The following is a 14,150-nucleotide window of genomic DNA, read 5'->3' on the forward strand; positions in this document are numbered from 1 at the left end:
AGGGTACGGCATCCGTGCGGAGACGCCTCGGGCTTCTGGGGCCGTAGGGGCTGCTGTTTCCAGCCCTGGGAGAGGTCTGAACCGGACTTGAAGTTCTGGGGGCAACTTCAGCTTCTGGGAAGCTCTTGCCTGCCGCTGCCTGGGGACAGGGCGTGGCGAGAGGCCCGGAGCTCTTCACAGCTACTGTGGCGGCGGTGCGGGCAGCAAGGTCCCTGGGATGGCTTGTCAAGTAAACACGTGTTCAGGCCCGGCCTTGTGAGGTCCGTGCCAACATGTAGGGGGGGCCTTGACTGGTGGGACCTGTCAGGAGAGCTCGGCCACGCTGGTTGGGAGTCTGGTGCAGGAATGGTGGAGCCCGGATGCTGCATGAAGGTCGGGGCGGGAGGGAAACCAGCTGCTTTTCCTTGACTGAGGTCCTGTCCGTGGACGGCAGTGACGAGGAGGTGGGTTTCAGGGGAGAGTCTTGTCCCCTGAGGGCCTTGCAGGGGAGAGGAGGCGGGTGTAGCTGGGAGCTGTTCGCAGCAGGTGTGGTCACTGTCGCTTGACGGCTGGCTGTCAGGGCTCCCCTGTGAGCCGACGGGACTGGGATGTGGGAAGACGCGTCCCTCTGGAGGAAGGAGTCCGGAGAGGCGTGAAGCAGCACTCCAGTGTGGAGCTGCAAAGCCCCAGGTTTTAGGCGCGGAGTGGAGGGACGCTTGTGTCCTCCTGGGCCCTAGGTGTGCCGTCCCCGTAGCCTCCTGACAGCTGACCCCGGACGGTGAGCGCTGCGCCCGCCCAGGCCCCTCCGCACTCCAGCTTCCGTCTGCCGTTCCGCTCCGCCTCCCTATGGCTTTCCCCGCGGGGCAGTCCTGGGGCTGGAGGCAGAACTTTGAGATCCAGGAGGTCGTTACTCACAGTCACTGGGTGGTGGGGGCTGGGGTGTCACTCGTGTTTTCTTGGTGAGCGTCGTAGGCTGCATGTGTCGTATTTCTTGGACGCAGGTGAGCGTAGCTGTCCTGAAATGCACTCCCTGCGGTGGCGTGGCCGTCTGCTGGGGACACCCCATGTGTCAGGCACGCGCATACGGCGTGTCCTTCCATGTGGTCTCCTCTGAGGAGGGGGCTGTGACTCTCAGGTCATGTGACTCAGTTTGTCCCCCAGCTAGTCGCTCCCCGTTGCACTGTGACGCCGTCGTTCCGTGGGCCCACGCCTGGACTGTGAACAGTGTCAGTGCCTCTTTGTAGAGCTGTCCTTCCAGTGTGCTTGACACACGGCATCGCCTGACTTTCAGGGGCACAGTGCGGCGGCTCTGCTGCTCCGGAACCGCCTGTGCCCCTCCCGACAAGCGGGCTCTCGGCCCCCACCCCACCACCCTCTGCTGACTACCAGCGTGTTCTCTGTGTCCAAGAGTCTGTTTCTTGGTTTGCCTCTTTTTTTCCTTTGCTCTTTCGTTTCTTAAATTCCACACGTGAGTGAAATCACAAGGTGTTTCTTTTTCTGACCTACTTCCTTCAGCGCTACACTCTCTAGCTCCTTCCACGCGGTTGCAGATGCATGATTTCGTTCTGTTTTATGGTGAGTCATACTCCTCTGTGTGTGCGTGTGCGTGTGCACGCGTGTGTGTGTACGTACACACACTGCATCTTCTTTACCCGTCCGTCTTCTGAGGGACGCGCAGCTGCTTCCACGGCTCCGCGGCTGCGGCCGCTGCTGCAGTGGGCATCCGGGGGTGTGTCTCCCTCTGAATTCGTGTTTTTGTAGTTTTGGAGTAAATACCCAGTGCCAGTTGCTGGGTTGTAGGGTGGCTCTATTTTTAACTTTTTGAGGACCCTCCACACTGTTTTCCAGAGCGGCTGCACCAGCCTGCGTTCCCACAACAGTGCACGAGGGCTCCCCTTTCTCCGCAGCCTCGCCAGCACCTGTCGTTCCTTGTGTTGCTGATTGTCGCCGTCCCGACTGGCGTGAGGTGGTGTCTCATGGCAGTTTTGATTCACATTTCTCTGATCATGAGTGATTTTGAGCATCTTTTCATGTGTCTGTTGACCGTTTGGATACCATCTTTGGAGGAATGTCTGATCATGTCTCCTACATTGGACTGTGTATTTGGGGGTGTGGAGTTACGGAAGTTCTTCGTGTATCTTGGGTATCCCAGTTTGTGCGTCCGGCCAGCTCTGGTGTTCGGTCTCGGCACGTTCCATTACCCGTCACCCACGTGGAAACTTCTGTCCACTTTCCTCAGTGAGCCTGGGGACCCTCCTCAACTAGTTTCTTATCAAGAAAACCGGAGTTTGGGCAGTGTGTTCTGCACGCCAGGAGTGGTGCTGGGTACTGAACAGCCCCACGTGTGTGCCGTCTGGGCAAACAGCCTTCTAGCTGGTAGGTAGGGTAACAGGTTTACGGAGCTTATATCACTCGCCCAAGGTCATAGAGTTAGCAGGTGGTGGATGAAGGGTCTGGACCCATGTTGCTTCTACTGAGTAGGACGGGCTCCAGTGTGTGGAGTCCGAGGAGGGCACTGAGGTGACAGACCCTTGACACGGGCATGCGGGAGCAGCTCTGTCTTCGGAGGCCTGCTGGTGCTGGGAACCTGCAGGACGGGGCAGTGTTTCCTGGCTGTGGAGGCGAGTCTTCTGTGGTTCGGTCATACTCAGAGGCAGCGGCGCGGGAGGGTTGCTGTGGGTGCCGTTGCCGGGGCTTTTTGGCTCTTTCTGGGCTTGTTCCCCGGTTCTGCTCCCAGAAGCAGGAATAACGTGACCTGATTGGAAACGTGCTAAACCTATAAAGTTATCACAGAAGAATGGTGTAGCCATGGAAACCAGTCATTCAGGGAGCTCTTCCAGACGTGGGAGATGATGCCATGTGGTTCTTGAGGTTTCCCAGAAACGTCGCTTCCCCGTTCCACCAGCGCTGACCGTGTCTGTCTGTGCTGGTGACTGGTTTTCGGCCAACTGCCACAGACCCACGTGAACGATTTCTAGGGTTGAGACAAGAGGTGTGTGAAATGGCTTCAGATTAGAAGTAATATTCCTACAAGCCAGGCTCTACTATGGCCGCTCTTAACCCTCAATTTCCCCATCTGTAAAATGGAGCAACCTTCCTCTGTAGGGTTTTTGGGAGGTTTAATGTAAGAGCTGGGCAGGGGGAAAGGCTGGACCAAATCAAGAAGTAATAACAAACAGACTTTATTCTTGTATTAAAAGAAAAGTAAGATTTGACTGAGTCCTGCTGTTTCAAAGGGAGCAGCGGGGCCCGGGATCACGGACTGGAGCAAGTTGTGGGCAGTTACTCTGCTCAGCCCGACTTCCCCAGGGCTGGTGAGGCTGGTGCTGACCCCCGAGTCAGGGCCTGTGTGCACACGGTGTAGCAGAGGCCTGGGGCGGCCCAAGGCTCCACCAAAGCCCTTCCGAGGCGTCAGAACCCAGGCCGGCCTGTCGTGGGCTGGGGAAGTGAGTTGGAGGCTTCCCACCCAAGTGGGCCGATGCTGCGTGTGTGGGTCCGGGTCCCCATAGCCTTGCCTGTCAGGAGCCTCCAGCTTCGGCCTCAGGGCTAGACTAGACGGAAAATGCGGGAGCTGGCTGAGTCCTGAAGCGAGCAGACAGGCACGGCCACTCTTCCTGGCAACGTGCCCGTCCCCCCACTGACAGCACTGCTCCGTTCGTGCCCCTTGCCCACTGAGGGCCTGCGGGAACATGCGAGAAGGTGGGTGAGCGGGCCTGCTTTTGGGCTCTGTGCATAGTGCATATCTGGCTCCTGGGAACAGGCTGGTGCATGGCCCTTCTGGTCGACAATATCTTGTCTTTAAGAATCCCCGAGAACAGGCCTAAGCCACAGCCACGCTCGCGGCCGCTTCCACCAGGGGCCCCTCCGCTGGGAGCCGGGTATGGCGCAGTCTGCTTTCCCCGCAAGCTCGCGGTTGAGCTGGAAGCTGGTGCTCAGGCACCCTCACTTTCTCTGTTCTGTCCACGGCCCTGACACCCCACACAGCCCATCCCCTACCCCAGTCACCCACTCACAGCACCCAGGCCTTGCTTTCCTGACCTGCAGTTTGGGGAGAACAGTCTGTTCTCCCGCTCAGCGGGTCATGAAGGGCCATCAAAGGACTGCCGGGCGCCTCGGTGGGGAGGAGACATACACCGGGGCTGTCTGAGCCGGGTGCTGGAAGGTGTGCCGAAGCCTTGGCCAGGGCCTTCTGGTTAGGGAGCAGCCGAGCCCCCCAGCCGAGCCCCCCCCCCCCGCCCGCCTCCTACACATGGGCCAGTGTTCTGTCGCGTAGCCTTGCCAGGCTTGGCCCTACCTCCTGGCTTCCCTGCTCCGCCCTGTGCATGGGCTGCAGGCCGCCGCCTCGTCCCGGAGCCTATGCAGGGACTTGGCCCAGCTGGGTTGGACACGTACTTGCTCTCCTGCTGCTTTCGTGCTCCGTGGGATCCCACCAACACGTCAGCCCTGCCGGAGCGAGGGCTTTCCTCCCGCTGCTGTCTGGTCCGCAGGCCTACGAGAGCGCCTGGCACACAGCAAGCATTCTAGAAGTAGTTGTGGAGTGAACTAATGCACGGTTGTGTGTTCCAACGGTTTGGGGCAAGGCACTTGCTAGACAAGAGGTGTGCTGAGTCGGAGGAGGCTGGCTGCTGGTAGGTGTCCCCGGCTCCACAGAGGCTACCTTGGCATGGAGGTGAGCCCGGGGAGCTGGTGGAGGCCGTCCGCGCGGCGCTTCGACAGCCGCACGTCCAGAGCCCTGGTGCCCGGGGCCCGGGGCCTCGGCGTCCTGGTGGCCCACGGCCAGCGTGATCTGTGGCTGCTCTCACTCGGAGTGGTTTTATTTTTCGTCTTTTGGTTCTGTTTCCCCGGGGACGTGGGACTGACAAAGAGGACCACAAAATGAATCTCAGTCAATTTCAAAGGGTTCTTGGTTTGCAGAAGTATATTCTCTGACGGTAATGAACTTGGAGCCCGACAACCAAATCTTGGTGGATTTTTCAAATGTTTGGAAACAAAATGACACATTTCTGATGAACCCATGGGCCAAGGAGGGGAGAAAAAATAAAAATAGAGAGTATTTGACACAAGTGAACATGAGAGCACCGAGCCGTGTCTGTGGGCTGCCGCCAGAGCTGTTTTCTGGGGCGCGTGTCATACTGGAGGCCTGCGCCGGAGGGGAGGGTGGTCTCAAGTTAGGAGACCTAACTCAAGTTAGGACCCCCACTTCAAATTTAAGAAAATAGGAAAAATGGGAATCAAATCTGCCGTAAACAAGGAAATAAAGATCAGAACACAGAGCAATGAAACCAGAAACAAAAACCAAAAGCTTGTTCATTGAGAAAAGTGAATGAAATTTAGCGACTTGCAGCGAGCTGGATGGGAGAGGAAGGCCCGAGGGCAGCAGGAGAGGTGAGGTCACTGCAGACTCCAGAGAGAAGGGGGAGGGGCAGCAAGCACGCGATGCCTGTGCATCTGAACGCCGAGATGAACGCTGGACCGCATATTTGGAAGGCCTGACACTGCGGAACTTACAGACAGGGCTGTGCTCGGTGGCTATTTCTGTGTCCATTACGAAAGTAGACTTTTTGGTTAAGACCTTCACCATAGAGCATATCCGGGCCCAGGTGGCTTCACTCCTGCATCTCACCAGACGTTAAAGGAGGATTAATAGGAGTTTTACTTGAACTCTTCTTTGAACCACTTCTTGGAAGTGGAAGTACTGCTGACCCCTCTGTAGGGCCGCACTGCCCCGTTAGCAAAGGCCGACAGAGTGGAGAAGAGCGACAGAACCCCTGAGCACGGTTCTGGGTACCATGTTGGCATACTGGGGTCCACCACAGGTGAAATACCCAGGACTAGGTTTAGCTGAGGACTGTGAAGTTGGTTTGACGGCAGAGAGTTGACAAATGCAGTTCTTGATGCCAACAACCCAAAAAGAGGAAACCGTGGGAGCATCTTACCAGTGAGGCAGCATCTGACAAGGTCCCACGTCCCTTCCTGACAAAACTCTCAGCAAACTGGAGCTAGAAGGGCCCTTCCTCAGCCGATCACACACTTACGGACCCCCGATCACACGCTTACAGACCCCCGATCACACGCTTACAGACCCCTGATCACACGCTTACGGACCCCTGGTCACACGCTTACAGACCCCCGATCACACGCTTACGGACCCCCGGTCACACGCTTACGGACCCCTTCACCTCCCGCGGTGCTTCGGACGGCCGGTGCTTCGGACGGCCTCTGAGGGTCATTCCCCGCCGGCAGCCACGCACCTGCCTGGGCTCCACAGCCGTGCCCGCTCGCACGGGTCCTCGCTGGCGCTGGCTGTCCCCTCGGATTGGAGGTTCCCTCTCCGTGCCCTTGATGCCGGGCATGTTCCCGTCCCCTCTTGGGCTATGCTCTGCTGTTGACTTGTCTGTGCAGCCTTCAACAAGCAGAGCTGGTGCTGCCTCCTGTCCCCACCTCCATGATGGCTCTTGCTTAGGTTTCCAGTTCCTGTAGCTGGAAGCTCTTCCTGGCTGCGGCGTCTCCCCGGGGCCTGGCACCGTGCTCAGCCTTCCGCAGATTTCTCTTGACCCAGGTCGTCCGGGCTGCCATCCAGCTGTGCCCTCTCCACGGGAATTCTGTTTCTTCTGACGAGATTTTCGTCGTGTGGCAAAGCAGGCCTGTAAAATTCATTTCTTCTCAATCATCGTGAGGTTTAACTCTGGGATTCTTCAGAATCGCAGCCCGTTCAGGTGATATCTTACAGCATGTTGAATGTTTCCTATTGTGTTAGCTTTTATAATGAAGAACGGTAGATGTTCATGAAGTTCTTATGTGCTCTTACATTCTGGTAATTATGTTTATAAATGGATTGATGGGAGGAACCTGCTTAAGAAACTTAGTGTTTTTTTTTTTTTTTTTTTTTTTTTAACTTGACTATGTGAATGTGAAGAGCGTGTTTTCTTGGGCAGAGTTACCTGTGAGAAAATGTTCCATGAGGCTTTTGGGGGCTGGGGGCAGCAGGTTCCCTTCATGTGGGTGGAGAAAGCGTGTCAGGCTACTGGCTCATGGTTAGGTACTCACTCGCTCAGGGATGTGGAGTGTGCTGGCCGGACCGTCTTGGGAGGTGTAGCTGGGGAGGGGGCACTCGAAGCGGGACTCACGGATGACTTCCCTCCTGCTCCCAGCCTTGCCGTGTGCATGTGGAAACGCCCGAACAGCTCTGGGAGATTAAGTAATGAGCCTAGGGGCAAGCGGTTACACAGAAGTTGAAATGCAAAGCCTGTCGAGTCTGAATCCAAAGCTTGGGCTATTTCTACAATATCGTGCTGCCTCCCTGTATAATTTCTAAATCTCTGAACTTACTGTGAAGCACAAAACATTCTCTATTGATTTAAGCCATATTTATAGAGCAGGGAGTATAAGCCTTTTGCCTATCTGACCTTCCATTTCAGTCTGTAAAGTGTGGATAATCAGACTTCCTCCTGGGCTGCTGTGAGGAGGAAAGCGTCTGCTGTTAGCCTGGGGAGATAAAAGCTTACAAAATGGCCAATCCAATTCAGTTCCAAATTATTCCTAATCTGTCCCAGTAATAGTCAGAAGGAATTTCATTCTACGAAGTGAAGCATAAAAGCTTTAAGGAATCCTTTAATCTGCTCAACTTCTCTAAAACTTCGTAAGAAAGTCTGCAGTAAGAGAAGGGGAAGAGTCCCGCTTGTGGAATTCTGAAACAGGTCAAGGAGAAGTCAGAAGAATGTTCTTGAGGTTCCGTAACACCTGTGGGACTTCTGCCTGCCGTGGTGACAACAGTTCACCTGAACCCCTATTAACTGTTACTCCACCCTGTTCACTAGATGACTGTTACATGCCCAGCTCTGGATGGCAGAGGGTGCGTGTGCATGTGCGTGCATGTACATGTACGTGTGTGTGCATGTACACGTACATGTGTGTGCACGCATGTACACGGGATGAATTCCTGGAGCTTCCCTTATGAGGGAAGGGACAGACAGCAAACAGACATGTCACATTATGGACATTGCTCTCTGGAAAGTGACAATGGCCATGGACTGAGGACTGCCTGCCAGTTCGGGTAGGGCCGTCAGCGAGGGCCTTTCCGCAGTGTGGCCGTGGGTGCTGTCGGAGACATTTCCGTAGTCTGCGCCAGGGACAGTTTGTTGTCCTGAAGTGGGTTGCTCTTTGGAATACAAGCCATTTCCCCTGAAGATGGTTAGTCAGACCCAGAAGGGCAGCCTCTGGCCCTGGTCCCAGCTGTTCAGGAGACAGTGGGGTCTGAGCCCCTGTCCCTTGTGTGGCGGTCAGGACAGAGGTCACTAACTTTTCAGGTGCTCGGCTCCTGCTGGTTATTTGAAAAGCTGCCCGGGGAGAAGCAAGGCGGGAACTTGGGGCTGGAACCTGAAGCTCGGGATGGAATCTGAGTGCGCAGACCTGGGTGTGGGCAGGCTGTCCTGCTCTAGGATGTAGAGACAGCAGCTCGGAGTAGTAGCTTTTCTTACCCTCCAGTCCCGTGAGCCTCAGAAGAGACGGAATGCTGAAGAAGGAACTGACACAAGCTGCCCTGAAATGGTGAGAAGGCGGGGGGCCGTTGGGAGAAGTGGGGAGCATGGAGAAAGGGGCTTGCATCTTGGGCGCTGCTTCTGGGTCCTGTCTGTGCTACTCAGTGACACGCATCAGTGTTGAGAGGGTGAGGGGAAGTCCCAAGCCTGGTTGTGAGGTTTGGCCTGGGGTGTGGGACCTAGGAGGAGTGGGCAGCAGGAGTCACGTTCTGACGGTGACCTGCCAGAGCTTTCTGCTGGGAGGGCCATGCACCAGGTGGGTCAGGGCGCCTGCACAGATTCCTCTTACTCAGCCGTGTTCTGTCCCTGCACTAGCCCTGTTTGCCCTGAGGTTTAAGTTAGGCCACGTTGTGCCCTCAGGGCTTTAAACTCTGATTTCCAAGTAGGCCATGAAGTGACAGTCTTAGAATTTAAGTTCTTAATCTTACAATTGCCTCTGGATCACAGCACTTAAATGGTATTCTGTATTAATGAGATTGACATAACCTTCTTTTTATAGATGCTCTTAGCAATGCGTGTTTCTGATCTTTGTAACTGGTGTAGTTTGGGGTTTGTTTTCTCCCATCGACTGTGGCCTTCAGGCTGTGACTTCATGGATTGTGTGATAGAAGCTACTTCCTTTGGGCACTTGTGGTTATCCAGTAACTTTCGTTGTTTCTGATAGTCTTTGTGTCTTCTGAATATGGGTGATACCTTGTTTAAGCCCTGGTGATGCAAAGAATTTTCTAGTCTATGAAATTTTGGCATTTGTCATCGTGACACACTTCACGATTGCTGCTCAGTGCGATCACTTCTGCGTCGAGTGCAAGTGCTGATACACCTTTTCCTTTCCTCCATAGTTGATTTGGAATTTCTCCAACAAGCTCTTTCCATAGGTTTGATCACGCGCTTCTCCTAAGCCCTTAGCATCTGGCTTAAATTCTCCGCATATCGATGACGACTTTCTGTGGGCTTAATCTGAGACTCTGCTGATGAGCTTGAGTCTTCACCGGCTCCTCCCGCTTCCACCTTGTCACCAGACTGAACCCGAGTGGGCACCGCACCTTACCCCAGGTGCCTCTTCTCTCTCCTTTGATAGAGGTGGGGTAGAGGTCTTCTCGTGTTTCTTTCCATTTCTGGCCTCCCACATGATGCTTCCGTCCCTGCCAGACCCCGGCCAGCCAGGCAGTGTCCCATAGATGCCCCCGCACCGGTGATCGCGGCCCGGCGTGCTCTCCTGTGGCCACGCACACCCACTGCCTCAGCAGAGGCTGCGGTCCTTTGTCTTTCTCAGCTGGCCTCGTCTGTCGTCCACCTCGCACTCCCCCTTCCCCCAAGCACTGATTTTTTTTCTTAATCTCCTTCTGCGAGAGAACTTAGTTTAATCACATGAAGCCCCAAGTGACCGTTGTCATTTTTGATAGGCCCTCACGGAGGCGAAAGTGGTTAGTGCTGTTGCCGCCCCGATCTCACTGACCAACACCGGGACATCGGTGCAGCATGGGTACACTGAAATGGGCCAGATAGACTTTTTTGTCATTACAGAAACGGTGCCAGCAGAAGGTAACTCGGTCCTGCAGTTGAGACCAGCACAAATGAAGGGCCCCGGGAATCTCCAGTGGGAAACCAGAGTGCATATCTTGGGCTGTTCTCACGTTCGCGTGTGGGTATGTGGGGTGTGTTTTCATGACGACGCACGCACAGGTGTTTGGGTGTGTTCTCACAAGCACGTGTACGTGAGCACCTGGCATGTTTGTTCCTGGGATCAGAACTGGGGCACTGTGTTTTATAACTTTGTTCCATCAGTACCATTCCACTTTATATTTCCGTAAATATTCATTGCCTCCAATATGCAGGAGATATTAAAATTTGTCCCATTTGATCTCCAAGTTCTGTTTTAAATAACTAGTTCGAACCAGAACATACTCCGGGATCACTCACAGTATCTGGTCTGTGTTGTGTGATGTCACTTGTTGTCTTAATCCAGCACTTTCTTTTTTCTTTTAAATGCTTGTTGAAATGACCAGGCCATTCTTCCCACCTCCCACACTTGTCTACTTGCTGCCCCACAGCATTACTCAATCTCTCTCTCCCGATTTCCTGAAAACTGCTGGTTGTGAGTAACGGCCTAGTGGATGCAGTGGAAACCTTTCTGGCTAGACGGCTCCGTGGGTGGCCTGGCTACTTCAGATTGTCTCACATCAGAGACACCCTGTAACTGACTTTCAGGACCTCAGTGAGGTTGAGTCTGAGACCTGGAGTGGGTGACCGTGGTCTGAGCCCACCCGTTCCTCCTCTTGCCGCTAGAGAGTATTGTCGCTCCTCGAGCAGTGATACGATGTGTCAGTCACGCATCTGGTGGTTTTAGAATCAGTTCATCATCCTCGCCTGACTTAATGTCATTATGATTTTATGAAATGTTTTTCCTATTATGTCTCTGCTTTGATCATGTGACCTTCTCCTGTACAGTAGCGCTGGTAGCTCCACTGCGGGGCGGGCCTATGGGGACAAACAAGAGGTTCCTGTTTTCTTTTTAATCGTTAATTTCCTGTGAAGGAATTGTGTACAGACTTCTTCAAATGGTGACAAATGAGGGTTTTTAAAAAAATTTTTGAAGGATTTTATTTAGTTGTTTATTTAGAAAGGGTGAGTTGGTAGAGATGCAGAGGGAGGGAGGAAGTGTCTCGAGCAGATTCTGTGCTGCGTGTGGAGCCCGAGGCAGGGCTTGATCTCATGACACTGAGGTCATGACCTGAGCTGAAATCAAGGTTCAGATGCGTCACCGGCTGAGCGACTCGCACCCCTGGTGGGTAGAAGTATCTTTATTTCCCCCAAGGGCAGTTTTGATACTGCGGTGACCCGAGGGAACATACAAAGTCCTACCGAACACAGTTGTCTGTCTGACCAGCATTACAGATCTCGGTGGTCTACGGAGAAGCAGTGCTCAGGAGGACGGACTTAGGTGTCATAACTTACAGCTGTGCCCCCGTAGGCGGGTAACTTAAGCTCTCTGTGCCTCTGTCTCCTCTCTGGCATGGGTGGACACTCCTACTGGTCTCGAGGGGTTGCCGAGAGTTAAGCGCTGATGTGGGCCATCGAGACAGCCCCCGACATGGGGGAATGCACGGCGCCACTCTCCCTCTGCTACTGAGCAGCAGCCCGGCTCACGCCCACCCGAGACCTCATGCACACGCCTGCCTCAGCGCTCTCAGTAATTCTGTTTTCCCGCGCACAGCTGTGCGGGAGGAGACCCTGGTGACTGAGCCCTGGGTCTGGCGCGGGTGGGGAGGGGCTGTAGACGCCCCGCATCTCTCTCAGCTACACAGCCCAGGATACCAGCTCTCCTATCCCCAGGGGAGAGCTTGGAGTTGGAAAGGTCACAGAGATGTGGTTTTGTGGTTTGTCTGGGAAACAGCTCAGGGGGTTGAGAGCTGAGACCCGTCCGTATTGTGACATGTGCTGGGAGCAGTGACCACCAGCTCCCTGCCGTTTGCAGACACTTGGGAAGAGCAGCGGCGGAAGGACCCTCTGAAGCTTGTTCAGGCTGCCTTTCCCTGGGGAGCGATTAGCTGTGAAGGTCGTGGTAACTTGTCACGCAGCTGCAGAAGACGGCCGCAGCCGAGGAGTGTGGGCGAAGCTTCGCCTCCAGCGTGCTGTTCCTGAGTGGCCAGCGGTGTGGGACCCCTGGCGCTCTCTCCGTGAAACGAGGCTTAGCACATACCCTTCCTAACAGTGCAGCTGTCAGTGGTCTTGTTGGAGTCCAAAGCCAGGCTGTCTGACTCCAGAGTCCTGCCCGCAGTGCTGAAAGCTTCCGTGTTCCGTCCTCCGGGCCCTCCTGCTCCACCGAGGCTCTGACCGTGTTCCGTCATGTTTGTCGGGCGCATGCTGTCCCTCACAGAGGCTCAGAGCGCTGCTGCGGACACAGCTTGATCTCTAACTGCACGCTGCTGTCCTCCCCGGCTGGGTCCTCGTCCTCTCCCTGCGCCTTGTCCCTGCTGCCTTCCTTCCCCCCGAGGCGGAGTCCGACGTGATGTGTCACCTGCGTCAGAATGACTCTGCTCGAGTAGGACTGTGTTTTCACGTTCAGCGTCAGGGCCTGTCGTCTGCCGGAAGGTATGAATGACAATGGGATCCGACGTGTGAGATCGGGGCTCTTCCAGGGCGTCTGAGCTGTTCAGAAGCAGCAGCAGACACAGAGGGTATCAGACAAGTGAAGGGCTCACTGCAGTGGTGTTTTCCGGAAGAATACAACATCTGTCAGCTAGCAGTTGAGTGGTAGGAAACACAGTGGCGGAGGCACCTGTAGACAAATCTGGGAGTTCTGTGTCACGTCTGGCCAGAATGTAGGGCAGCAGTGTTCGGCCAGGAAACAGAAAGGAAACTTCCTCAAGAATATGAATGAAAAAACTCAAAAGATGCATGCGGAGACCGCAGGAATGTGCAACCTTCCCGATCGTAACAGGACCCTGCAATCTCCAGCAGCTGTCCCTCCATTTGGACGGGGCAAACTGGCACTTGGCGGGCTGGAAAACGCTGCCTGTGGGTTTCTGTGGGCCCCGGCCGTGCTCCCCGAGTGTTCATGTTGGATGTTCATAGCAGGCGTGTGCTTTCCAGGCCGTAGCGCCCCTCCCCCGGTGCTGCCCTCCTGCCCGCCGCACGCATTCTTCCTGGCCTCTGGAGGAGCCAGAACTTGAGATCCCTTCTGCGGTGTCCTGACAGTGGTCCTCAGGGAGTCCGCCGGGATGTAAGGGTTTACATTTTCATCTCCTTTTTTAGAAAGCACCTATTTCTTTTAGAAGGGATTGAAAGTTGCAGAAAAGCTGCGGCAATGGGCACACGTTCCTGTGTCTCTCTGACAAGTTTCCGCTGCTGGTCACCTCCGGTTGCAGCAAGGTCCCAGCCTCTCTGCTGGGAACGAACTCTGCTCCTCGTTCGGCTTTCACTAGGTCACCCCCTGCTGTCCTTTCTCTGTCCTGGGGCTGCATGTACCGTAGGACAGCAGGTGAAGTCCAGTCCTCGGGTCTCCTCTGGTTTGCGACAGTTTCTGTCATTTGGTGACCTTGAGGGTTTTGAGGAGTAGTGATCAGCTGTTCCTGGATTCGGGGTTCTTGCTGCTTTTCTTAAGAGAAAGCAGTGATGTGCCCTTCTCATCACGTGTCACGGATGCCGTTGATTTTGGTCACCTGGCCAGAGTCCTGTTTGTCAGAACAGAGTCTCCATACTGGATCCTCAAGGAGCAAGTCTGCTGCCTCAGCTCTCAGGATGCAGAAGGGGGAGTGGGAGAAAGGCTCCACGCCCGCCGGCAGGGAGCTCTGTAAAGTTGCTGGAATTCTGTAAGAATTTGCCCCGGTGTGGCATTGCTTCTAGGCCCCCTCAGAGCTAGGAAGTGTATGTGTGTTCATTCTAATCTGTGTATCTACACGTAATTACTCATGGATGTATCCGTCTGCTTGAGGTCACACCCGTTAGCTAGACATGAGCTCCCACGGACGTCTGACTTGGTGCAGGCCTCCTGGGCTTGCTGCAGGGCTCGCTCCTGACTCGCGTGCTCATGTAGCGGTGCTCGCCGACAGAGAGGAGCCTGCCCCACCGTCCCATTTCCCGCCTGTTCCTCGCCCCAGTCTAGGGCCCCCACTGTGGTTGTCCCCACAAGAA

At 55.0% G+C, this 14,150-nt stretch overlaps 1 protein-coding gene across 2 annotated transcripts in view; it reads left to right on the forward strand.

The window, feature by feature from the left end:
• TRAPPC9 (trafficking protein particle complex subunit 9) overlaps window positions 1-14,150 on the forward strand; it is a 491,769-nt gene that overhangs the window by 159,922 nt on the left and 317,697 nt on the right. The gene's annotated exons all lie outside the window — the stretch shown is intronic.

This window comes from Mustela nivalis (assembly GCF_964662115.1).
Source record: "Mustela nivalis genome assembly, chromosome: 2".
In the NCBI taxonomy this organism is placed as follows: domain Eukaryota; kingdom Metazoa; phylum Chordata; class Mammalia; order Carnivora; family Mustelidae; genus Mustela; species Mustela nivalis.